Source organism: Petaurus breviceps, unplaced genomic scaffold, assembly GCF_028583685.1.
Source record: "Petaurus breviceps papuanus isolate PSGF00001 unplaced genomic scaffold, PetGlider_PUasm1.0 188, whole genome shotgun sequence".
NCBI classification, from domain to species: domain Eukaryota; kingdom Metazoa; phylum Chordata; class Mammalia; order Diprotodontia; family Petauridae; genus Petaurus; species Petaurus breviceps.
Genome location: NW_027185804.1, coordinates 17726233 through 17752508, shown reverse-complemented (window position 1 = coordinate 17752508; position 26276 = coordinate 17726233). Strand labels below are relative to the sequence as shown.

General features: G+C 42.5%; 2 protein-coding genes across 9 annotated transcripts in view; one reads left to right on the top strand and one right to left on the bottom strand.

The window, feature by feature from the left end:
* Nucleotides 1-6130, bottom strand: part of METTL15 (methyltransferase 15, mitochondrial 12S rRNA N4-cytidine) — a 324534-nt gene extending 318404 nt beyond the window's left edge. For 3 of the 7 annotated variants that reach the window (XM_069091349.1, XM_069091343.1, XM_069091348.1), the window contains exon 1: nucleotides 3032-3205. The gene's annotated coding sequence lies outside the window, so the exon portion shown is untranslated. Of the gene's footprint in view, nucleotides 1-2386; nucleotides 2596-2622; nucleotides 2760-3031; nucleotides 3206-5102; nucleotides 5236-6008 lie in introns of those variants that run through there. The other 4 variants (XM_069091346.1, XM_069091345.1, XM_069091344.1 and 1 more) reach the window with 4 other exon arrangements.
* The window catches only part of KIF18A (kinesin family member 18A), a 108637-nt gene continuing 87501 nt past the window's right edge, over nucleotides 5141-26276 (top strand). Inside the window, exons 1-2 of one of the 2 annotated variants that reach the window (XM_069091342.1) lie at nucleotides 5141-5259; nucleotides 24209-24287. The gene's annotated coding sequence lies outside the window, so the exon portion shown is untranslated. Of the gene's footprint in view, nucleotides 5260-5599; nucleotides 5757-24208; nucleotides 24288-26276 lie in introns of those variants that run through there. The other variant, XM_069091341.1, reaches the window with a different exon arrangement.

Sequence of the window (26276 nt, the reverse complement as noted above, 5' to 3'; positions counted from 1 at the left end):
TTACCAACCATTATTTTTCTGAAGAACAGTTTTGGAATGTTAATCAAGTCTAGATATAAAGCAGGTGGGTAGAAAAGCATAAGAACTATGTTTTAAGAAAGGTGCTATCTAGGGGCGGCCAGGTGGCTCAGCAAGTAAGAGCACTGGCTCCAGTGTCCGGATGACCTGGATCAAATCTGGGCTCAGATACTCAGCACCACACCCAGAAATAACTGGCCGTGTAACCTTGAGCAAGTTACTTAACCCCTATTGCTTAAAAAAAAAAAAAAAAGAAAGAAAGGTGCTATCTGTAGCAGAAAATAATGAAGAAATAATACAGAAAATAAAGTAGAAAAAAAAAAGATGGCCAGGTTCCACAAGTCTCTCAGTTTGTAAACAGAATTCTAACTGTAGATTTATTTTTAACTTGGTCAATTATCATGTTATCATCCTTGATTTAAAACATCTGTTTAAGAAATGCTAAATATTATATACTTATCACACAAACTTATTTGTTTTAATTATCTATAAAAGGATTAAAATTAAGGGTGAGTTTTTTGTTTTTTAGTTTGTTTCTTTATTTGGAGGGAGCTAACTTGTTTATTTGCAAAGACAAATTTTAAAAGACTAGCAATTCATATCATGCCAATATTAATGGATTGTACTTTTAAAGTCCTTGACTCATTTCTTTTTATAATTACATTTATACATCAATATTTCACTAATTACATTTATTATAAATTAAATAAGTGACACATTTTGAAATATAGAGTAGCAAAATTAACTTGCGAATGAGTCCTATCCTTATCCGCTTGGTGCCTTCCTTGTCAACCACAAAGCTGTTTCTCTTTAAAAAATGTTTACATGGAACTACCTTCTCTTCTCTTCTCCCTTTCAGAACCCAACTTCTAGATAAAGCTTTTTTTCCATCTTTTCACTTCTTCACAACCAACTCGCTCCTCAATCTCTTTCAAAATTCAGGCTTCTATTCATGTTTTCTTATATTTGTTCATTTTTTCTTTTTAGTCTGCAGATTATAGCTTCACAGGACAAAAATACTGTTAGGATAAATGATACAATTGAGATAAAATATACATAAAGTATATCTCCAAGATAAAATTCTTCTGCATATTGTAACTATTTTGCCAAATTATATTAAACAACATTTGAGGTACTATCCCTCATTTCCCTAAAAACAACAACTACCTAACTAATCACCATTTCAAATTCAGGAACTTTTTTTTTAATTTCAGCAGAAACAGCCAAATCAGAAGGAGAAGTAAAAATTTCTAAAATAAAATTTGTGGGACTTCAACCTCCCAACAAGAATACAGAAACCATTCTACTTCTAAAACACTCCAAAAAGACTCATAAAATCTTGCCTAAAAAAATTCCTCCTTTCAGAAGATAAAATGATGGATATTGAATAGGTGATCATGTAAAATCTGCAAAAACATAAATATGAAAAAATGTGGTACCACTTAACAAGTAAGCTGGGAAAAAGACTTGATTTAGCTATGTCCAAAGAGAAACAAATCTAAACAGCACACTGCCCTAAATAAAGAGAATGTCATTCACATTTTTTTAAAAGGCTGAGTATAGTAAAAATATATAAACATAGTAAATACTAACAGAGTCAACATAGTAACACAGTAAAAACTGGAAACTGGTAAGGTTGTAACAGACTTGGAGAAATAAAGTGATGAGAACGTAAACAAAATAATGCCTTCTATTTTCCAGAAATTTTTTGAGAATCATATCAACTGCTTTCCTGACAGTAAAACTCCAACCAAACTCTCATTTAATACTCTACATAAAAAACGTAGGTACATACATATCTACATACTCAGAATCATCACAGGATCTAAGAACTGAACATGACCTCAGAGGCATCTAGTCCAACCCACATCTGAGAATCTCTCTCTCTCTCTCTCTCTCTCACACACACACACACACACACACACACACACACACACACACACACACACACACCGTACCAGTGAACATCTAGTTTTTGATTAAGAAAATAGAAATATTCTATTTAGACAATTGAACAGTCAAGCATGTTTGATTTTGGTCCCTTGGCTGAAGGATGTATGTGAGTAAAGTAGCAGATTACATTCATCTAGGTTTTAAGTTAAAAAAAAAAAACAACAGGGAGTCCCAAGTTCAATACCAGGATCAAACTAAGAGTCTACAGTAATGAAGAAAATAATAATAAATGGAAGAAATATTGGAAATTATGGGAAAGCAGGACTGACATTTCACTGGCCTTTTGAATACTTTCAAAAAATCAGATTTTGTAAAGTCACTAACCTATGCCCTAGGCCCACAACTAAAAGGCATTATTACAGACTGTGAGAAAAAAAAAAGAGAGAGAGAAACAGAGGGGAGTGGGCAACCTTACCTTACCGAGAAAGTTTTGTTTGGGTTTTTTTTTTTTTTATATGACAGATAGTTCTGCCAAAAATCTCGCTGGGACACCTCAATTGCAGACCTGTCTCAATGGAAAAGAGTGATTATCTATCAGCACCAGAGACAACGGGCCTAGACCTGAAGGAAGACCTCAAATCAAATCTGACTTAGGCCAGTCACTGCCTGCCTCGGTCTCCTCGTCTGTAAAATGGCAACAGTAGCACCTACCGCTCAGGATTGCGGTGAAGGGAGAATGCGCAAAGTGCTTTGCAAATCTTAGAGCGCTCTGCACATGCCACAGTCACCATCACTGCTAAACCAGAGCTCCAACGGGGAACTTTGCGGTAAAGCTTTCAGAACGTGGCTGCTCCTCTCCCGGCCTTGGCCGCTTCCTTTCTGACTGCTAAGCTGTCCCTCTATTTCCCTTTATCACAGACTCCCCTGTGGCTCCCAGTTACCCTCCTCCCTAAGGGGAATGTGAAGAATGGACTCGGTTCTTTACATTCCTGGAGGGCTTCCAGTGACGGCGGCGGTGGGGGGGTCCCGCAGGCCCGGGGAGCCCAGGAAGGCGGTCCCGGGCGGCTGCGGGTCCGGGGGAAGGTCTTCCCCTAGGGGAGGGAAGCCTCGCCCTCCTCACCTGGGTCGGACACGAGGCCTTATTTCCAGCTCAGTCTCTAACTGGCTTTTGCTCAGGCCCTGAAGGCCGAGCCCGGGGCAAGCACTGGGCGAGCAGAGCGGCCGCTCGACGTGACCACCCGGAGGGGAAGGCGACGCCGGGGGAAGGTGCCGAGGACGGACGCGCGGGCCCGGCTCCCCCGGCAACCAGCCGCGCCGCCTTTGGTTCCGGGGGCTCCGAGCCGCGGCCCCTTCTCGTATCCCCCGGGGCGAGGGAGCCAAGGGGCGGCCGTGCGAAGCGAGCCCGAGGTCCTCCGGCCACACTGCGCTTTTGCCAGTTCAGAAGGGGTTGAGCCTGGGGACAAAACGGGATGACAGTAACCGTGGCTTCTGGGTTCTGAAAACTGTTAACATGAGGCAAATTGGGAGACGAAAAGCCTCCAAGATTGGCCACCCTCATCTGACCGCATCATTGGGGGCAACACCGCATTTAGTCAGGCGTAGAGCCGATCCGTTTGATTACAAATCGTGGTGAGAAAAACAGACCCAGAAGCTGGAAACTGTCAAAAATTAACAGATCCTGAACATGATCCTATGACTCTTAAGCTTTTACTTTTTAAAGCTGTCCAGTGCCACTGACACACACAAACGGGGGATAAAGATGTACCAGCTTCCAGGCTCCAAATTATAGCAAACTTCTTTAATCTCAAAGTATCACAAAACCAAATGACTCATCCATGAATGGCTGGTTAGTGCAAATGATTGAAAATTGTTTTAGGATTTTCTCCCATAATGTCCTAGTGTTAGAAAAGGGGTTTCAGGAGACCTCTGTTTAAAAATAATTAATCCCTGTTATTTCCACACACCTTGCTTTCTCATCTTGGTTTAATGCTTCTTTCAAGTCTTAGCCAAAATCCCACCCTCTGTAAGGAGGTTTTTATTTCCCTTGATGCTAGTGCCTTCCCTCTATTGATTCTTTTCTATTTATCCTGTACAAATCTTGTTTGTATACAATTGGTTTGATGTTGTCTCCCCCATTAGACTGTGAGTTCCTGGAGAGTAGGAGCTGTCAGTTATGTTTTTTTTGTATCACCAGCAGCTCAGTGCTTGGCATATAGTGCTTAAAAATGCCTGTTGACTGACAGCTTTAACCAGGCTTGGTTTTACTGTGTAAGGAAAGTAACCAAATTGAAGGAGTCAATTTACAAAATTTAATAGAATAGTAAGCATGGCTCACAGTTCTATAGCACTTTAAGGCTTACAAAGCACTTTGCACATTATTTCACTTGGATAGTCAGCCAGTATTATTAGTGTGTATGAATATACAAAAGAGCCATCCTTTTCTGTATTAATACTTTGTTAGACAGATTGGAGTCTTGTCTCCTTCTGGCACATGTTGTGTGACTGGGCAATTGAGCAGTCCTGACCTACCCTCTCACCCCCAATTCTGACTACAACTTTAGAAAAGTTACTCATCTGCACTTATGGCAAGTTAGGTGAAATCACAGGAACAGATCAAGAAGGAAAATACTTTTTAATATATGTCTTCTTAGGACACATTTGCTCTGCTTAGGGGGAAAAAAACCAATCCTAATGAAAACTTTTTATTCCTATGGTTTTATCCATTTTGTGGTTATTCTGCTGCTTGTACTCCCTAATTAGCAAATACAAAAGTCTTAATAAACAAAGGAAAGAAACGTTGCCTGTTTTACCACTTGTATACCCCAATAATACAAAAGTATTGTTACAAAAGTAACAGAAAAGGATGGCTGTTTGGCTGCTAATATGCCCTAATAACAAAATTATTAATAGAGACGAAAGGATGACTGGGTTTTTTTGCTGCTTACAAACCCTAATTTTAAAAAGTACAAATAAATGGAACATATGACAAGTCAGATCAGTTGACTAATAAAAAGCACTTTTTCCCAGCGAATTTGTCCCAGAAAGGAAATGCTTCCCAGTTTTTCCCCTTCAATATCTCACAAAATGTACAGGTTTGTAAGAAAAAAGGTATTTGCGTCACGTCCATTTCAACCCCTCTATGAGGTAATCTATCATCTGAGCTGGTGCTTAGGGAACCGCTTCAAACTCACCAAGTTATTAATTTGTACGGTTTTTCTTAATCAGTTTAGGTTTATGAAGCCAGCTCGGATCCCGAAGAGGCCAGGCCTGGGGAGGCGCCTGCTCCAGCGGGGCCCGAGTCGGTCAATAAGCATTCATTTATGGAGCACCTGCTGGATGCAAAGGCAGGTAAAGACAGGCCCTGCCCTCGGGAGGCTTACAGTCTGATGCGGACACTTAGAGCACACAACTACATACAAACAGGTCAAAGACGGGATAAATGGGCCCCCAGAGGCAGGAAATCACAGGGCAGCCCTGACCCCAGAGACCGCAGCCCCCCGACTCCTCGCAGGGGGACGGAGTCTTCCCTCAGCTCTAGCATCGCCCTTCAGTCGCAGCTCCGCCTCCAACGGCCACCTCCCGGCTAGCCCAACCGCCGCCGTTGCCAGGGTGACGCGAAGGGCCGACGGGCTCCCGCTCGGGCCATTCTACCTCGAGTTCGGGAGCGCGCGGCTTCGCTCGGCGGGCGTGGTGACGTCAGGCGTACGGCAGCCAATCAGGTGCGCCGGAGAAGAGACAGGCGTGCGTTTGAATCTGGAGAGCTGAGCAGGCCCATGCCGGGAGCCGGCGCGGCGGCGGAGGCGACAGGGTCGGGCACGGCCTCGGGGAGCACGGGCGTCTGTGGGGTGAGTGAGGGCGGGGGGCGGATGGGCCAGGGCTGAGGAGGCTCAGGGCTGCCGCCGCTTCTCTCCCGGTGCCGCGCCTGCTCCCGCGGAGGGAGAGCCAAGCACCTTCCGGCCGCGGGCGCGGAGCCCGGGCAGCCTTCACTATTGTAGGGCTGGGGGCGGGGCCCTGCGATTCAAAACATACCCCCCACCCCCGGGGGGGAAAGGGGGAAACCCCCCGCCCCCCCCCCTCCCCACCTTGCAGACAGTCACCTGGTAAAGGCTTTGCTTGCGGAGCCGAGTTCAAGTTTTGCTCCAAACCCGGATTTGTACGTCTCTCCAGGGGGGTGGTAGCAGCCCCTCCCCACTGGTGGGTTTGAGGATCCGAGGAGGGGCGGCGCAGAAATGTGAGCCCTTATTGGAGGAAGTGAGTGAGAAGGGAAGGCCGTTTGAGGATCCAGAGAGATCCCATTTTGAAGCGCTCAGCACAGTCCCCTGCTTGTGGTAGGTGCTAAATAAATGCTTGTGCTCCTTGATGCTAAGAGAGCGAAGGCCGGTGCCACGGGACAGGCCGCCGGACGTCTTCACTGAGAGGGCATTCTGGACAGTGTAGGTGTAATGAAGCTCCATGCACCTGCAGATATTCCGTAATATGCGCAATAACGTGCAGTTATTAAGTGCCTGCTGCATGACAGGTGCAGCGCGAAGTGCCCAGTCACCGAGGTGTCAGATGCAAGGAAGCGAGGCAGCCTCTGCCCCCAAGGAGTTTACACCCTCATGTAACAATAACAGTAACAGCAGCTAATGATAACGGGCACTAAGATATACATTCTTCTGTGCCTCTTTCAGCCCATGCTTACTAAGTGCTTAGTGTGTGAAAAGTTCTGTAGCTGTAGAAAGGACCATTCCCTCCAGGAGCTTACATCTTTCTAAAGAGTATAATAATAGGATCAGTTTGCAGTTCTCTGTTTCAAGACTGCCAGCGCACCTTACCTTCATTATCCTAATTGAACCCTCACAGCTGCTTTGTACAGTTGTTAACAGGCAGTCATATGCCCATCTTACAGGTGAGGAAAGGAAGGCTCACTCACATAGATGATGAGTCAGTTTCCATGATTTATTTGTGTGTGTGTGTGTGTGTGTGTGTGTGTGTGTGTGTTTCTAATTTCTCTTGTTGGATGTAGGGCAGTCCAGAGCAGAGGAGTGCTCCTTGATGCTGGTATGTTGGTATTCACAACCTTTCTAGTTGATCCAAGTACAAGTTTGGGGGCAGGAGCAGGTATGTGCAAGTGCAGGCTTACTGTGTGCTGGTGCCCATCATACCTTGCCTGAAACTTAGTCTTGCTTGTCTTCCTGGAACTATGCTTTACAGTTTTCACTGATGTATGTGATGTTCGATCCTCTCTGGAGTGTATTTGAGAAATGAGACAGGAATGCCTCAGCAACATTATTATAAAAATGGATTTTTAAGCTTTTAAAAAAAAGTGTACCTTACATTTTACAAAGTGTCTGTGTTAAACTGTGTGTCCCAAACAGGGTGGCCCAAAAGTCTTAGGGCAGTTTTAAACTTTGGTCGCTTTGGGTCACTCTTTGTTATCATTCCCATATTTACAGATGAGGGACCTGAAGTTCACTCAGAGAGGTCATTTGAGATGGGCTGTGATAATGGTAGCTTGCACATACATAGATAGTACAGGACTCATGGCAGCCTTTCCAGGTAAAGGTATTACCATCACTATTTTACAAAAGAGGTGATTTACCCACAATTGCTTGGCCTGTAAATTTGTAAGCTAAGATTAACACTCACTTCTCTGCTGAGTCCACATGCAGCACTGTGTGTAATGCCATAGTTAAAGGAGTAAAGGAGGCATTCAAACAAAGAATTGGGGTTTGGTTTTGACTTGGTTCTTTGGTTTGATTTTTAGGGGAGTTTTTTTATTTGCTTTGTGTTTTTTGGAATATGGAAAGAGAGCACACTCAGCTCAGAGAATGAAGGAAAAATCAAGATCATAGATGGTGCAGTGAATAGTGCGCCAGACCTGGCGTCAGAAAGACCTGAGTTAAAACCAGCCTCTGACACTCACTAGCTGTGTCTCACAGCAAGTTATTTAAATTCTGTGGGCCTCAGTTTCCTCATCAGTACAATGGGAATAATAATGGCACCTCGTTCCCAGAGTTGTTGTGAGGATCAAATGAGATAATATATTGTAAAGTGTTTAGCACAGTGCCTGCCGTGTAGTAAGTGCTATATAAATGTTAGCTGCTATCATTATTATCATAACTTTTGACCTTGAAAAGATCTTGACTTCATCTAAGTTCCCAACCCCCTCATTTTCTGGATGAGGAATCAGAGGCTATGATGGATGAAATGGCTTCCCCAAGGTCACACAGCAAAAAGCAGAGCTGAGATTTGAGACCAGGTGTTTATCTCCAGATTGAATTCTCTTTCCACTCCCACTGCCCCATACTTGCCTGCCTTGAAGAGATGACATCTGAGCTGAGCCTGAATGAAAGCTTAAGGATTCTCAGTTTTTGAGGGGCAAAAATGAGGAGCAAGTACATCCTACCAGTTGGGGACCAACTCATTTCTTTGTTGTGCTGTTATCCCTATAATAATATATGATAATAGGAAGCCACAGGTGTTATCCCAGTGGACATGGAATCAGGAGGTAAAATGATCAATTTACCATCTTGGATAGTCCAATTTACCTGAGAAAGAAAGGCTGCAGCAAGATTCTAGACAACCTTATGTGGCTGGATATAGGTATTTTAAAGGACATTTTCCTTTGCCCACACATTGGGAAGAGCAGGCTTAATTGTCCTCCAGAAGCCTAAGTGTCTCTTCCTTTCATATATGCATGTATAAAGGTTTGCACAAACTGGGCAGCTGCTTAGATACACAGAGTTCCTTAGGAGGTGATGTGTCTTCTTTGACAGGTGGTCTAGGCCTAGGGTCACCAGCTTGGCATGGGCCAACAGGTTCCTTTTGTCTGCTTTGTCTCTTTTTTGTCTCATTCAGTGCAAGTGATGACTGGCTTCTGCCAGTATGGAAGTTGTGCTTCCTTAGCTCATGTTGTGATCCCTTATTTATGTATATGTTGGCATCCTCTCTGCCCTCTCTTCCCTGAATTAAGAGTAAAGACTTATTCATTTTTGTCTTTGTATCTTCAGGGCTTTGCCAAAAATAACCATGTCATGTTTCTTGTAGACTTGAATTGAATTCATTACCCAGACAGGAACTAGTGAAAATTCTTTGAATAGAAACATAAAAAAGGAAATAATGAGGTGAGATCTGAGCTATACTTGAGAGAAAGACAGAGTGCTGGGAGAGGAGATGTCATGGATGGGGAACAGCTAGGAAGTCAGTTTGACTGGCAAAAGAAGTACAGGAAGGGGTTAATAAGCATACTACTTGAAAGGTAAGTGGAATCCATATTGGAGAGGACTGTGATTGACAGCCAGAGGATTTCGTATTTTATCCTGAAGACAATAGGGAGCCACTGAAGTTTGTTGAGTGATGACCTGACATGATCAGATAGGTATTTTAGAAATAGCGCTTCATCAGCTCTGTACAGGAAGATGGCTTGAAAGGGGAATGACTACAAGCAGGGCCCTCAAATAAAAAGGCATTGTAGAATTCCAGGCAGGTGGTGATGAGACCCTGAATGAGGAGAGGCTGTATGAATAGAGAAAATGAAACAGATGGTAGAGATGTGGAGATCGAATTAATAGGAATTGATTGAATTAATAGCAAATGATCAAATATGGGCCATGGATGACTCCTAGAAAGCAGAGCTCATGATTAGAAGATTGCACCCTCAACCACCACTACAACAAAGGGGGTTTGGAGGAAAGTAACCACTCCTTTTTAGAAGTCCTGAAGTTGGTGTCCTATAGGCCTTTGGATGTGTTGATATTAAGAGAACTAGATAAAGGTAGAGAAAAGGGAAGAGAAGAGGGCCCAGGGCAGATCCTTAGGGGATATTCAAGTTTAATGGAGTGGATCCAGGAAGACTTTTCAGCCTTGGAGATAGAGAAAGTACCTTCACCAAGGTAGGATAGCTTACAGGTTTCTGTGTCTTACAGGGAAAGGCCAGTAAGGATTGGGTAGGGTGGGGAGGTAATAAGCATTTTTTAAGCCCCGATGGTAACCCTGGGAAGTAAGTGCTAGTGTCTGAAGCTGCTCTTCCTGTCTCTAGCCCCAGAGATCTATGTACTGTACTACACAGTTCTAACAGAATAACAGCTGAGAAAAGGTCATTAGATTTACCACTAAACAATATTTCAATGAATATGGGCTCTGAAGAAAAAATTTTAATAACTAATTGACTCCTAAATAACTAACCTTTCATCATAGGAAATCATAGAATTTATAGCTGGGGAATAAATTTTTTTTTTTTCCATTCTTAAAGGCCTTTTTTTTTTTTGCTTTGATAATTTTTTTTTCCAATGTTTTAACTTCTGATTTACATCATTAATTTCCACCAGATTTTGAGTTACAAATCTTCTCCCCGTTTTTCCCCTACCCACCGCCCCAAAATAGCAGTCCCACAGGATATCCCCTCCTCCAATCTGCTCTCTCCCATACGGGAGAACCCATACCCCTTTTCCAGTGGATCTCTATGCCCCAGTGCCTGCATATCTTATTTCCCAATTACATGTAAAATAGTATTAATAATAGTGTATATATATATATATATATATATTTGAATATTTGATTTTAAAACTTTGAATTCCAGATTCATTCCCTTCCTCCTTTGTCACCCACGCTTACTGGGAAGATAAGCAGTTCAGTATAGGTTGTACATGTGTAGCTAATGCAAAACAATAACATAGTAGATATATTGTAAAAGACTGACTATATTTCCCTCCCTCCTATCCCACCTCCCACTTGTTCTATTCTCTACTTTGATCCCATCCCTTTCAAAAGTGGGTGCTTCCAACTTCCCTCCCCCCCCAGCCTGCCCTCCCTTCCATCATCCCCTTCCCCCTACTATCCTGGAGGGTGAGATACCCTATTCAGTGTGTATTTCATTCCCCCCCCCAAGCCAAATTCAGTGGGAATAAGGTTGACCCATTCCCTTTTGCCTTCCTATTCTTCCCCTCCATTGTAACCATTTTCCCTTGCCTCTTCTGTATGAGATAGTTTACCCCATTCTGCCTCCCCATCTCCTCTCATTATATTCCTCTCTCACCTCTTAATTTCACCTTTTAAGTATCATCCCTTCCTGTTAAATTGGTCCTGTGCCCTCTATGTATGTATAACTGTAAACATATATACATATATTCACATATGTATTCAAATGCCCATATACCCTCATATATAGACATATGTATATATTTCTAATCCCTTCAACTACTGAGAAAAGTTTCATAAGTTACAATTACTGTTTTTCCATGTAGGAATGTTAATAGTTCAACTTTGATAAGTTCCTTATGATTTCTTTTCCCTGTTTACCTTCTCGTGCTTCTCTTGCTTATTGTATCTGAATGTCAAATTTTCTGTTCAACTGGTTTTTTTTTTCAGCAAGAATGCTTGAAAGTCCTGTATTCCACTGAATGACCATATTTTCCCCTGAAACAGGATACTCAGTTTTGCTGGGTAGGCGAATCTTGGTTTTAATCCCAGCTCCTTTGACCTCCAGAATATCATATTCCAAGCCCTTCGATCCCTCAGTGTAGAAGCTGCCAGATCCTGGGTTATCCTGATTGTGTTTCCACAATATTCAAATTGTTTCTGCCTGGCTGCTTGTAATATTCTCTCCTTAATCTGGGAATTCCAGAACCTGGCTATCATATTCCTAGGAGTTTTCTTTTGGGGATCTTTTTCATGAGGTGATCGGTGGATTCTTTAAACCTCTATTTTGCCCTCTAGTTCTAAAACATCAGGGCAGTTTTCTTTGAGAACTTCCTGGAGGATGATTTCTAGGTTCTTTCTTTGATCATGGCTTTCAGGTAGTCCAATAATTTTTAAATTATCTCTCCTGGATCTGTTTTCCAGGTCAGTGGTTTTTCCCATGAGATATTTCACATTGCCTTCTATTCTTTCATTTGTTTGGATCTGTTTAACAGCATCTTGATTTCTCATAAAGTCATTAGCTTCCATTTACTCCAATCTTATTCTGAAGCAATGATTCTCCTCATTGAGCTTTTGAGATTCTTTTTCCATCTGGCAAATTTGGCTTTTTAAGGCATTCTTCTCATTGCCTTTTTGAGCCTCTTTACCATTTGAGTCAGTCTTTTTTAAAGTGTTATTTTCCTCATTCAGGCTGTTGACTCTCATTTCATAATTTTCTTGCATTGTTCTCATTTCTCTTCCCAATTTTTCCTCCACTTCTGTTATCTGCTTCTTAAGGTCCTCTATGGCTTGTAACCAGCTCGTATTTTCCTTTGAAGCTTTTGGTGCAGGAGTTCTGACTTCATTGTCTTCCTCCTATTCCATGCTTTGCTCCTTTTTATCCCCAAAATAGGAGTCTAATGTTGGAATCTTTTGTCTGCTTTGTTTCCTTTGCCTGGTCATGTCACCCCTCAGTCACTTGATCCCTGGGCTTTTTGCCACAGTAGGACTCTGCCACCAGACAGGGGAGCTTTCGTCCCAAACACTGGGGTTTTCTCAGTTGCTGGAGGTATTAGATGGGTGCCCTCTCTGAGGTCTCCACACACTCTGGCAAGCTGGACACACACCCTAGGACCTCCACCCTAGACTGCAGTCCAGATCCAAGCAGGTTAAAGCAAGAGCGATTACCCCTCAGACTGGTACTTGGTCCCCCTACACTCTGCAGGCCAGGAGCTGAAGCTGCCATGTGGCACTGGCTGGCTGTGCTGGGCGTCTCCACGGCTTCTCGCCCCGGGGGCAAAAGCCATGCGCTCCCACTTACTGGGTCCCAAAGTCCAGACTGCACTAACCTCTCACTTTGTCCTTCGCATCTATGTGTTAATAAATCTGGAAACAGCCACAGCTGCTGCTGATCTGGGGTCCCTCTGACTGGGGGCTGGTCAGGACCACCCTGGAGCTAAAGCCTCTGTGTGGGGCTAAAGCCTCTGCGTGGGGCTGAGCTTGGCTCCCAGAGCACTGCGCTGCCAGATTGCTGCTGGCCTGCCGAGCTGTACTCAGTGGAGGTTAGCTTCTCTGTGTCATTTTGTGGGTTCTGCAGCTCCAAAGTTTGTTTAGCGTCCCCTTTTTACATGGATTGGGGAAGGTGGAAGCCAGAGCCTCGGTGAGGTCCTGCTTCTACTCTGCCATCTTGGCTCCGCCCCTGCTGGGAAGTAATTTAGACAGGTGGTGGCACAGTGGATAGTGCACCACACTGAGAGGAAGATATTCAGTCAAATCCAGTGTCAGGCACTTACTAGCTGTGTGACCCTACATTTTCCCCAGTGTCCTCATCTGTAAAATGAGCTAGAAAAGGAAATGGCAAACCATTCCTGTACTTTTGCCAAGAAAACCCCAAATAGGATCACAAAAAGTTGGACATGACTGAACAACAACAATTTTGACATTAGCCCAATAATCTCTTTTTATAGATGAGTAAACCAGGGCCCAGAGAGGAGACTTGACTTGCTCAAGAGCACGAAGACAGTAAGTTCCAAACCAGGGCTTCTGAATCTAAACCCTGTGCTCTTTGACCCCACTGTTACAAAGTATATTTTGTTCCCATCTAGAGCAGACATGCCCCTTCATTCTGTTCTACAGAAAAGCTTCTGTCAGCTGTCCCCCTGCCACCTTTACTTACAGAGGCACTCCTCTGGGCAGCACTGACAGCTGGCCTGATCTTTCCTGAGGATCTTGGGAGGCAAGGATTATCACAGAGAGTGAAAGAGGCTGAAAATCGAAACAGTCAAGCTTTTCCCTATATTGAAAGAGGCGATCACTTGGCCAAGGGTTGTGCACTGCTGAGAAGGTAAATCTATCAAGAGCTGGTTTGCTATCAGTAAAATAAAAATTGGCTAAGGGCTAGGAAAAATACTGCAGGATGTATGCTGTTCCATATTATATAATATTATCTATACTGTTAAACAGTGATCTTGTCTTAATGCCCTGTTCAGAGTCGGGGTGATTGTGGAGAGTATGCTTGTAATCACTGTTAAGAAGCATGGCTTTGGGGGCGGCCAGGTGGGATCAAATCTGGGGTCAGATACTTAGCACCACACCCAGAAATAATTGGCCCTGTAACCTTGGGCAAGTTACTTAACCCCAATTGCTTTAAAAAAAAAAAAAGAAGCATGGCTTTCTCACACACTTAGGCCATACTGTTCTGATCATAGATACTTTTCCTTAAAGTATGGAACTAATTATTTTATGAAGATGAGAGATGACACCTGTTTTCCCTGTAATTTGATTTGAGTTAGTGTTTCTTAGAAAAAATAGGAATCACATTGTAGGATCATAAAATCACAAAGCAGACAACAACCCACAACAGCTGTTCCAAACATTCTCTCTCCTCATATATTCAACTCTGCCCTCCACTTACAGCCCCTTTTAACAGAAAAGTGAATCCCTTTATTCTCCCTCATTTCCTCCTTTCCTGCAGGCTTTGATGAGGTACCCTTCTCACCAAAGCTAGGCTCTCTACAGGACTCCTTGATCCCTTCCTCTCTTCTCTAACAGTAACATTCTCTACCCAGTCATCCTCTCTCTCTCATTCTTATCTTCATCTCTTCTTGTAAGCTCCTTCCTTCCTGCACACAGACTTAGCCAAGGCATATCCATCCTTTAAAAACCCATTACTCCTTACTGACCATCATCCTCCTTCTCTCCTTTCTTTTTCAGCCAAATTCCTCAAAAAACCCATCTGTATGGAGTCTCCACGTTTCTTCCTCACACTCTCTTTTTAACCCGCAAGGTCTGGCTTTCAGCCTCATTCAATTGAAACTTTCTCCAAAGTTGCTAATGGTCTTCTAATTGCCAAATCAAATAACTTTTTTCTCAGATTAGAAGAAAGATTGAACCCTCAACCACCACTGCTACAACAATCCTTTTTTAACCTCTCTTCATCATTTGATGCTGCTGCCTACCCTCTCCTCCAGGAGTTCTCTTTTCTGGGTTTTCATGACACTGCTCTCTCCTAATTCTCCTTCAATTCAATTCAATTAACATTTATTAAACACCTGATATATGGACCAAGCACTGTGCTAAATGCTGAAGATACAAATAAGGAAAAGATAGTCCCTGCCTTCAAGGAACTTACAATCTAATGACAGAAATCAACACACAAAAGGAAGCTATGAAGGAGAGCATACCACACAGTACCCAGCACAGTGCCAAGCAAAGCTGCAGATAGAAAGTAGAATGAGCTGCATAGTACAGCTTTAGCATCTTAGAAAGGAAAGCTTTAGATAGAGTTGAGTGCCCTACCCTTAAGCCCATCAGAGGGGATAGGAGGTGGAGGATGCTCAGTGTAGCATGATGAGATTTCTAGTGATCAGTTTATCCTGGGAGGGGCATCTTATGGGAGTTCTCCTTTAGTCTCTTTGTTCATTTGTCATTCCTGTTAAATCCATTAAATATGGCTGTACTACTAGTCTCTGTCCTGGGCCCTCTTCTCTGTTCTCATTAATCTCTCATTTGGGTTCACTTGGGTTCCCATGGTTTAATTTTCTTTTTCTTTTTTTTTTGTTGTTTATATCATTCATTTCAACAAGATTTTGAGTTACAAATTTTCTTTCCATTTTTCCCCTGCAGCACCACCTCAAAATGGCTATTCCAGTGAATATCCCCTCCCCAAATCTGCTCTCTCCCATATCTCCCCCCATGTCCCCTCCTCCGACTTTCCAGTAGGGCACGGTGGATCTCTATGCCCCAGTGCCTGTATATCTTATTTCCCAGTTACATGTAAGATAATAATAATAATAATATATTTTAAACATTTGACTTTAAACCTTTGAATTCCAGATTCTTTCCCTACCTCCCCTGTCATCCACCCTTATTGGAAAGATAAGCAATTCAATATAGGTTGTACATGTGTAGCTATGCAAAACATTTCCGTAGTGGACATATTATAAAAGACTGACTATATTTCCCTCCTTCCTATCCCACCCCCCACTAGTTCTGTTCTCTACTTTGATCCTTTCCCTTTTCAAAAGTGGGTGCTTCCAACTTCCCTCCCCCCCAGCCTGCCCTCCCTTCCATCATCCCCCCCTCATCCCCTTCCCCCCTACTCTCCTGGAGGGTGAGATACCCTATTTAGTGTGTATGTCATTCCTTCCCTAAGCCAAATTCAATGAGAATAAGGTTGACCCATTCCCTTTTGCCTTCCTGTTCTTCCCCTCCATTGTACCCATTTTCCCTTGCCTCTTCTATATGAGATAGTTAACCCATTTCTGTCTCTCCTCATCTCCTCTCATTATATTCCTCTCACCTCTTAATTTCACCTTTTAAGTATCACCCCTTCCTATTAAATTGGTCCTGTGCCCTCTATGTATACCTATAAACATATATACATACATTCACATATGTATTCATATGCCCATATACCCTCCTATATAGACATATAAATATATATATATATATATACATATATACATTTATATTCCCTTCAACTATTCCAATACTGACAAAATTTTTATAAGTTACAATTATCGGTTTTCCATGTAGGAATGTAAATAGTTCAACTTTGATAAGTTCCTTACGATTTCTTTTCCTGGTTTACCTTCTCATGCTTCTCTTGCTTCTTGTATCTGAATGTCAGATTTTCTATCCAACTCTGGTTTGTTCATCAAGAATGCTTGAAAGTCCTTTATTCCATTGAATGACTATACTTTACCCTGAAACATGATACTCGGTTTTGCTGGGTAGATGATTCTTGGTTTTAATCCCAGCTCTTTTGACCTCCGGATTACCATATTCTTCGCCCTTAGATCCCTCAATGTAGAAGCTGCCAGATACTATGTTATCCTGCTTGTGTTTCCACAGTATTCAAATTGTTTCTTCCTGGCTGCTTGTAATATTTTCTCCCTGATCTGGGAACTCGGGAACCTGGCTATAATATTCCTAGGAGTTTTCTTTTTGGGATCTTTTTGAGGAGGTGATCGGTGGATTCTTTCAACCTCTGTTTTGCCCTCTGGTTCTAAAACATCAGGGTATTTTTCCTTGAGAATTTCTAGGTTCTTTTTTTGATCATGACTTTCATGTAGTCCAATAATTTTTAAATTATCTCTCCTGGATCTATTTTCCAGGTCAGTGTTTTTTCCTATGAGATATTTCACTTTGCCTTCTATTTTTTCATTTGTTTGTATCTGTTTAATAGTATCTTGATTTCTCATAAAGTCACTAGTTTCCATTTGCTCCAATCTTATTCTGAAGGAATGATTCTCTTCAGTGAGCTTTTGAGATTCTTTTTCCATCTGGCATATTTGGCTTTTTAAGGCATTCTTGTCATTTCCTTTTTGAGCCACTTTTGCCATTTGAGTTAGTCTATTTTTTAAGGTGTTATTTTCTTCAGTCAGGTTGTTGAATCTCATTTCATATTTTTCTTGCATCATTCTCATTTCTCTTCCCAATTTTTCCTCCATTTCTCTTATTTGCTTTTCAAAATCCTTCTTAAGCTCCTCTATGGCCTGTAACCAGCTCATATTTTTCTTGGAAGCTTTTGGTGTAGGAGTTCTGACTTTGTTGTCTTCCTCCTGTTCCATGCTTTGATCCATTTTGTCCCCAAATAGAAGTCTAATAACGGATTGCACTGCTTGCTTTGCTTCCTTTGCTTGCTCATGTTGCCACTCAATTACTTTACTTTTGAGCTTTTTGCCACAGTAGACTTCTGCTGCTAGAGAAGGGAGCTTTGTCCCAATCTCTGGGGTTTTAGCAGCTGCTGGAGCTATTAGGTGGGTGCCCTCTCTAAAGCCTCCACATGCTCTGGCAAGCTGCTCACGCACTCCAGGACCTCCACGCTAGGCAGCAATCCAGATCTTACCAGGTTAAAGCAAGAGTTATTACCCCTCAGACAGGTCGCTTGGTCCCCCTACAATCTGTAGGCCAGGAGCTCTGAAGCAGCTACTCGGCAGCTGCTGCATGGCCATGGAGCCTCACCTGCTTCTCCCTCCAGGGTGTAAAGGCTGGATCACACTCCTGAACTCCCTGTTCCCAAAGTCCACACTGCACTGATTTCTCACTTTGTCCCTAGCACCTATGAGTTTGATAATTCTGGAAACTGCCACAGCTGCTTGTGATCTGAAGTCCCTCCAGCTGGTGGCTGGTTGTGGCTGCCCTGAGGCTAAAACCTCTAGCTCACGTGGGCCTGGGCTCAGCTCCCAGAGTGCTGCGCTGGTCCCTTCCTGCCAGCCTGCCGGGCTGTCTTCATCAGGAAGTCACTTTCTCTCTGTCATTTTGTGGGTTCTGTAGCTCCAAAGTTTATTTAGAGTCATTTTTTACATGAATGAGAGGAGGTGGAAGCAGGAGCCACATGGAAATCCTGTTTCTGTTCTGCCATCTTGACTCTGCCCCCTCTGTGGTTTAATTTTCTATCACCATGCAGATGACTCCCAGATCTCTATCCAGCCCTGATTTTCAGTCCCACCTTACCAGTTACCTAATAGATACATAGGGCTAGATAGCCATAGGTCTCTTAAACTCAACATGTCCAAAGCAGAATTCATTATCTTCCTTTCTTCTTGACCATCCTGACAACAAACTTACCCCACTTTCAGGTTTCATCTTATTGCTGATAACACCACCATTCTCCCAGTCACTTACATGTCATTCTCATCTCCTTGTCAAATGTCATTCAACGTAAATATCTAATTACTTTGGGCCAAATTTTGTCACTTTGACCTCCCCAGCACATCTGGAATACAGCCCCTTTTCTCCACTCATGTAACCTTCTCCTAGTTCAGACCCTTATTATCTTTCCCATGAAGAATTGTAGCAGATGACTAATTTCCCTTCTTACCTCTCCCGTCTTCTAGTCTATCTTCCACATAGGCACCACAGTGATTTTCCTAAAATGTAGTTCTTACCATGTCCCTCACCCCTACTCAGTAAACTCCAGTGTATCAAATATAGTGTATTCAGGGGTGGCTAGGTTATGCAGTGAATAGAGCACTGGCCCTGGAGTCAGGAGGACCTGAGTTCAAATCCGGCCTCAGACATTTAACACAAAAGCTAGCCATGTGACCTTGGGCAAGTCACTTAACCCCAATTGCCCTCCAAAAAGCAAATATATCTATATCTATATCTATATCTATATATATATATGTATATATGTATATATGTGTATATGTATAGTGTATTCTTTTGGCATTTAAAAGTCTTCATGCCCTAGAAGCCCCATCCATCCGCCTCTCCAGTCTCCTTTCACACTTTTCCTCCCTGCACTTGGAGCTCTAGCCATACTGGGCTTCTTGCTCCAGCTCACACATGATACAAAGCTCCATCCACACCAGCTCTCTACACCTGGGTGCTGGACATTCTCTAAACCTGGAATGCTTTTGCTCATCACCTCTGACTCTTGCAGGCAGTGGCTTCCTTAAGGACTTAACAGCTTTCTTCTGCAGTATTCCCTTCCTTTTCCCTGAATGCTAATGCCCCCAGGGTACCTTGTGTCTGTTTTGTGTGTGGCCTGTACATGGTGTCACTTCTGTTAGAATCACGAAAGTCAGGAATAGCTTCATTTTTGTCTTTGTACCTCTAGCACCAAGGTTCTGAAACATATTAGGTGCTGAATAAAATGTATGTTGATTGACTGAACTTTCCATTCTCCCATCCTGAAGATCTCAAAACTTTTCCATAGTTTGAGCTCCTCTTTATCTTAATGGATGAGGTGCTCTTCCCTGTCAAGGCTAAGCTCTCAGACTGCTCTTAGTCCCATCCTCCCTTGGCCTTAGTACTTCATTGATCATCCCTGCTATATTTCTTCTTCGGCCTCTTTTACCTCCCCATTTGTCTACAAATGTTCAGATACCCCTCCCCCCCCCCAATCCTTTGCAAAATAAAAACCTCAAACTATAACTCTCATTCTCCCTTCAGATCTAGTCTTTTAGGAGGAATAGTCTGTACTTACCATCAGAACTTGTTCACCATCCCCTCAGGTAACTGTTTGATCTGGATTCTGACCCTACCATTCCCCTGAAATTGTTTTCTCTGAGGCCACAAGTAACAATTGTTGTCAGATGATCTTCTTTTTAAAGCAATCGGGGTTAAGTAACTTGCTCAAGGTTACACGGCCAGCTGTTTCTGGGTGTGGTGCTAAGTATCTGAGCCCGGATTCAGTCCCCAGGTCATCCCGACACTGGGGCCGGTGCTCTTACTCGCTGAGCCACCTGGCCGCCCCAAAATAATCTTTTCTAATTCCTCAGTCCTAGGCAGTCTTCTTGCAGCATGTGACACTGTTGACCCACCAAAGCTTCACCGGTATTCTCTCTCCTCTAAGCTTCTCTCTCATTCTCTTTCTCCTGGCTGACTGAGCCTTTTCATTCTTATCCTCAGTTCCTGTTCTCCACATGTGGGCGTGTACAGAGGTCTGTTCGCACTAGTCCTCTTCTCTTTTCTACACTCTCTCCTTTGGAGATTTTTTCCCACTGCCTTATTTCTTCTTTGGGAATCCCAAACCTCCATTTCCCCTTATCTCTGGGTACTGGACATCCTATTGATATCTAAAACTCAGCATATCCAAATCAGACTTTCTCTCTCCTGTTGAACATGCCCTTCCTCCCAACTTCCCTCTTTCTGTGCACAGTGAGTTCCAGTATCATCTTTAAGCAAACGATTCCCAAATATCCAGTCTTCGTCTCTCTCTTCCCTGACTTCTAGTCCTTCATCACAAACTGGCTGCTGGCTATCCCATTGCATCTCAACCTCAGTCTATCTCAAACAGTTCTTTGCTGTTCAAGATCCACTCTTTTCTCCTAACTTCTCTGTTTCTGTTGAGGGAACCACCATTCTCACCTATGCTTGAAACCTAGGCATCATCCTGGACTCTTCACTGTCTCACTTAGTTGTCCTTCTTCCCTTCCCCACAGCCAGTCAGCCTTGTCCTGGCACAGATCTGACCATATTGCTGCCCTGCTCAAGAATTTTCAGTGGCTTCCTAGTGTCACAAAATTCCCTTGTTTGAGATTAAAGCCCTTTACCCTACCCTTTCTAAACATTTCCGATTATCTGACCTCTCCATGCACACAACAAAAACTTTACCAGCTTGCTATTTCCCATACACAGTATTCCATCTTCTGCCTTCATGCTTTTTTACACAGGTTCTCTTTACCTCCAGGATGTCTCCCTCTTTACCATCATCTTTTGGAATTCCTAGAATCTTCCAAGTGCTACCTCCTACTTTTTCCTGATCTCTTCTGTCCCCTTAATTATCTCCCTCCACCAGGGCAGGAGTGAGGGAGATCCTTTGCATTTCCTGTATGTTGTACCTTTCCTGTTCAAAATCCTTCAGGGTAAGGACTTATTGTGTTTTTCTCCTTGTGCTACTGATGACCAGGACAGTACCTTTCTTATAGTAAGTGCTTAGTAGATTTTTGATGAATGAATGAATAAAAAGTTGAAGCGTGATCTAGTCAGAATAATAACCAGAGGTCTAAAGCTCAAATAAACTGAAGCTAGGAGGAATGCTAAGGAAAAGAAAAAATTCAGCTATATGGTATATTGCAGGAGAGTCATAAAACAAAGTATAGGACTGGTGCTCAAGGTGGTTGGGAGGATGTTAATAGACAATGATTAAAAGTTTGAATTAATTCCTATTTTGATTTAGTTTTCTTTGCAAAAGAAAATTATCTTTTGGGCACACAGTAGCCTTCATAAATGCTTGTTGACTTGATTAGAAAAGTACTCAGAAAAATGGCTAATAGAAAGAACAATGAAATCGAAAAGTGAGTAGGGAGACAGTAAGAGAGCATCTGATGACCTTTTGATGACTTTTAATGAGTTGAGTTGTCAAGCCAAGAAGAACTACCTCTCAAGAGCTCCTAGATATGAATCTTGGTTCACTCTCAATGACTGGAAGAGTATCCAAAGTGGGAGAGAAGTGCTAAGGAACTGAACATGGCAAAGGTTAGCCTTGTTTCAAGATAAGGAAGAGAGAGGACTGAATCCTGTCAGATGGTCATCTCGACTTTGATTTTTTAGTAACATTAAAGGTATGATTTGGAAACATTAAAAAAAAAGGAAGCAATGATCATAAACATCAGCATTATTGTTGTTCATCCTGCATTCTCAGAGAGGACCAATGACATCAGGAAGGTGATGTCTTGACTTGCAAGTGCATTGGACTGAGGTGAGGCAGGGCTGTGTAGTTTTGTCATGAATGTGTCAAGCCTTGTATGTGTTCAGGCTATAACTGACATATTGTAAGACACTCAGCTGTGTTGGTCAGTTTTTCTTTGCCTCGAGGGAGGATTCTGTGATTGTAATTGAAGACAGGTCATGTAAACCTTCTTTTTTGGACAAGATGACTACACCAGTTGGTGAAAAACATGTTACAGATATCCATTACTTAAATTTTAGCCAAATGTTTGACAGAATTTCTCCTGTTGTTCTTATGCACAAGATGGAGAACTGTCAGCTATGTGACAGTATATTTAGGTGAATGTGTAGCTGGTTCTATGACTGGACTCCCAAGAAAACTCGGCTCAGAAATGGAGGTCTAGCTGATGTGTCTGTACGTAACTCTGGGTTGCCAGCATTTTTATTGGTGACTTGCTTATCCAACTTGCAGGTGACCCAGAACTGAGTGAGACATGCTTGTCAACATGTCACCTGACAAGACACCAAAAGTTTTGGACAACTCAAGACTCAGGCTCACTCTGTTGAGAGGAGATTTAATAGGGATAAATGCAAGTGGAGGTTAGAAGAGTGTGTTTTGCAGGGGATTATTGTGCCAGGTAGACTTTGATCTCTGAATACCTTTCCATCTCTGAGAAAGATGGGTACATTGATGGTATACTGGATGCAGAACTGGGGTTGGCATAAGGAAGACCTACCTCAGAAACTTTGACCAGCTCTGTGACCTTGGGCAAGTCACTTAACCTCAATGTGTCTCAATTTCCTCATCTCTAAAATGAAAAGATTGGATTCAGTGGCCTCTAAGGTCCCTTCTCACTCAAATCCGTATCGATGTTGTGAAAAAACATTTCTGAATTTCTTACCAGTAGTAAGGAAGTTTTCTAAGCCCTAAGGAACATATATTTAACTAGCACAGTAGCTAGGTAGCGTGGCCTAAGTTCAAATCCAGACTTAGGCACATACTTGCTGTATAACCCTGGGTAAGTCACCAGACCTCTCCTTGCCTCGGTTTCATAGCACCCGCCTCCCAGAGCTGTAAGGAAGGTAAAGTACGTAGCATATAGGAGGTGCTTTTCTCATCCCCAAAGCAACCGTAAAGATTGCTCTTTCAACAAAAGACCAGTATTTACAAGGCTGGGATGATTAATTTCAGAACCTGCCACTGGTAGGGATACTTCAGTTGAGTAAAATTTGGTGAATCCACCTATGTTCCTGACAGATTAAGAACAGTATTAGCATTTGTTCACCTTCTTACTGTGATTTCATGATGTCTTGTGGTGGCACCATCTCAAATAATTCAGTCAGATAACCTCTAATCCAAGTACAGGCATGTATTGGGGATTGACACCCCTCAGAGTTGGGCAAGGTTCCAAGAGGAACCAGCAACTTAGTAAGACCACATAGGCAAATTTATAGTGTAGTGGTGCTGCTTATGCAACAGAAATTAGGAATATTAAAAAGGCAGGAAGAATTTGTTAGGGATTAGGTAATGGGGAGGGGTCCCTTCTATGGTTCACTGGTCAAACATCCTGATTGTGTGTCCTCTGATTGGCTAGCTATTGTGGTTGTCTGGTCAAGATGGATAGGGAGGTATTATGGTCCTGTTTTGGGCTAAATGGGTGATGTGATTGTGGTTGAGTTTAAAAATACACTTGTTCAAATATGTAAATTGGATTTGGGAGCAGTGGCTACATTGAGTCTGGGGGCCTGTGGTATGGTTAAAGCCAGATTGTGTGATTAAATCAGGACGTGCCTGCTGGTCAGTGGGATCCATAAGGAAGTAGAATATTGGGGCTGGGGACAACTTTATTAGGATTCCATCATTTTCTCATTAGACATGATTCAGGATTAATTTATATGTTGTATGGCCCCATCTAAACCAGCCCAGGAATTCCTCCTTATTTCATATTTTCTAACTTTCCAGACTAAGATCCTGGGAATTTTATCTCGTCCTGTTAGTCCCTTTCTCTAAAACTTTTGATTGCATTTGCTTCAAGGATAAAGTCTAAAATCTAATCCCTCTTTGTCCAAACCTATCTTCTAATACTTAACAGAGTTATCCCTGTCTCTAGCCTATTTGTACCACGTACATTTGAGTTTAATCATGGATGTCTTTGTATTATTTCTGCTAAAGTGTATCATTTGTGTATTGTTTGACCCCCTGTTAAAAATATCAGCCCCTATGGGGGAAGAAATGGTGTTACTAATGTTTCATTGCTGTTCTTCCCTTCCTGTTGTACTGTCACCTCCCCAGCACCTAAAATCGTGATGAATGTGCAGTAGGGTTGGATGAATCCTAATTGGAAAAGAGGACATTAAGCAGAGAGTACTTGGTAAGTGGGAAGCTTTCCTTCTGATGTTCATTATTTGCAAGCTGATCTGAGTCTCCCTGGTGAGAATTGAAACTCAGATCCCTAGGTGGGATTTGGAAGTCAAAAAAGTGTGAAAAAACAAGGAAGGAAATGTGTCTCTATTCTGGGAAAAGAAGGTATTTCCAAAAATTGAAGAAACCCAAACTCCCCTGGAATCTGGCTCTTGGAATGAAAGTAACCAATTCTCGCCCCTCCTCCTAGTGAAAGTACTGCTATCTCTTTATATTTCAAAGCTAAAAGCTGGAGGATACTGATACCTGCTGAGATAGTCAAGTCTAGGAACTCATTTTGAGGAACTTCCTCATTTTGTCCTTTAGGGATCCAGGCAGCCCAGGTCCCACACCCAGAAACACAGATGGGAATCCCACCCTACGTAGGGCAGGGTTTTCTCTCCTAAGGACACATAGACAAGATAAACCCTCCTATGTCTGACCTTAACCCCCCAAGATAGCAGGGAGACACAAGAATGAGGAAGGTGAAGAAGGTCCCTCAGTCCTTGGCCTTTCTTAGGCCTGCAGTTTACAGTCACCAAGCCAGAAGAACTTGCCTGTATATGAACAGGCTGGCCCTTATTCTTGCTGTGCTTAGTTCCCCTTGTTGATGGTGGTTGTGTAATCCACATGACTTTCACCAGCTACATTTGGCTTTTTTTTTTTTTTGGTTACCTATAGGTTCTGGTTCCTAGAAACATAAAGCCTTTGACTATGACCTTTTTATGAAGAGCACAGTAATCTTTTATGGGATAGAACTCCAAAAACCTTAGCTTATTCTGTTTATTATTATCTAAAGTAATAATAGTCCCTCTGAGTGAGAGACACAAGGTTTCTCCTTGTGAGTAAAAAAACATGTTTTATTGCAAGGTCATTAAACATCCTACATGGTCTGTTCAAAGGCCTTTTTTTACTTTCTAATTCTGAGCCATTTTCTAGATCATTTGATTTGACAAATATTCATTGAGCACTTACTATGTGAATGTGATGTGCTAGGCATTAGAGATGTGGAGATCTCTAAAATGGTACCAGTCCCCCCATGTCTACAAATAAATAAAATTCATGTAAGTGCCTTTAAGAGAGGTTTGTGAGGCTCTCGGCTCAAAAGAGAGAAATCGCTTCAATCTGAGGTTGAGAAATTTTATTTTACTGTGGCCTTCCTTGCCTTTTCCTGCCCTCTGGTCTAATCTCCTTATTTTTCAGAGGAGGAGACTGAGGCCCACAAAGATTAATTGTTGTAGGTCATACAGTTTGTAGGTAGCAGAGTTGAAGATCTGTCTAAGGAACTTTGGTGCTAAATTCAGGGCTCCTTCATCAACCCACTCTGATACTGATTGACCTGATGGCATCGTTGATCACTGAACAGTAATGTATTTGTGCAATACTTAAAATAAATTTATGTGTCAGAACTCCATAAAAAATGGAAAGCTATACTGTGATAGTTCTAAATCAGTGCCTTCAGGTTTCTGGCCAGCTTAATCCTGACTCTTTGGAACTATTTGTATCTGAGAGCCAGGTAGGGACAGTTTGACCCTAATAGCCCTTCTCTGGTGCCTAGAGGTCTCCTACTAAGTTCCTTTTTCCCTGCAAATGGTCAAGAAATCAATCACTTCAGGGCAGTTAGGTGGCACTGTGAATAGAACATGGGCCCTGGAGTCCGGAGGACCTGAGTTCAAATCCAGCCTCAGACACTTCACACACTTACTAGCCATGTGACCTTGGGCAAATCACTTAATCCCAATTGCCCTGCCTCCCTCCAAAAAGCAAAGAGAAATAAAAAAGAAATGAATCACTTCCTTTGCTCTCTTCAAATCAGACCTAACTGAAAGTTCCTATCCATACCTTCATTTCAAATTAAAGTATTGCTATTATCTTGGTGAAAAGAAATAACAAGGACTTTTAGTACCAGCTTATCCATGATTTACTAGACTCAGCCAGAGGTTCTTAACTTATCTTGTGT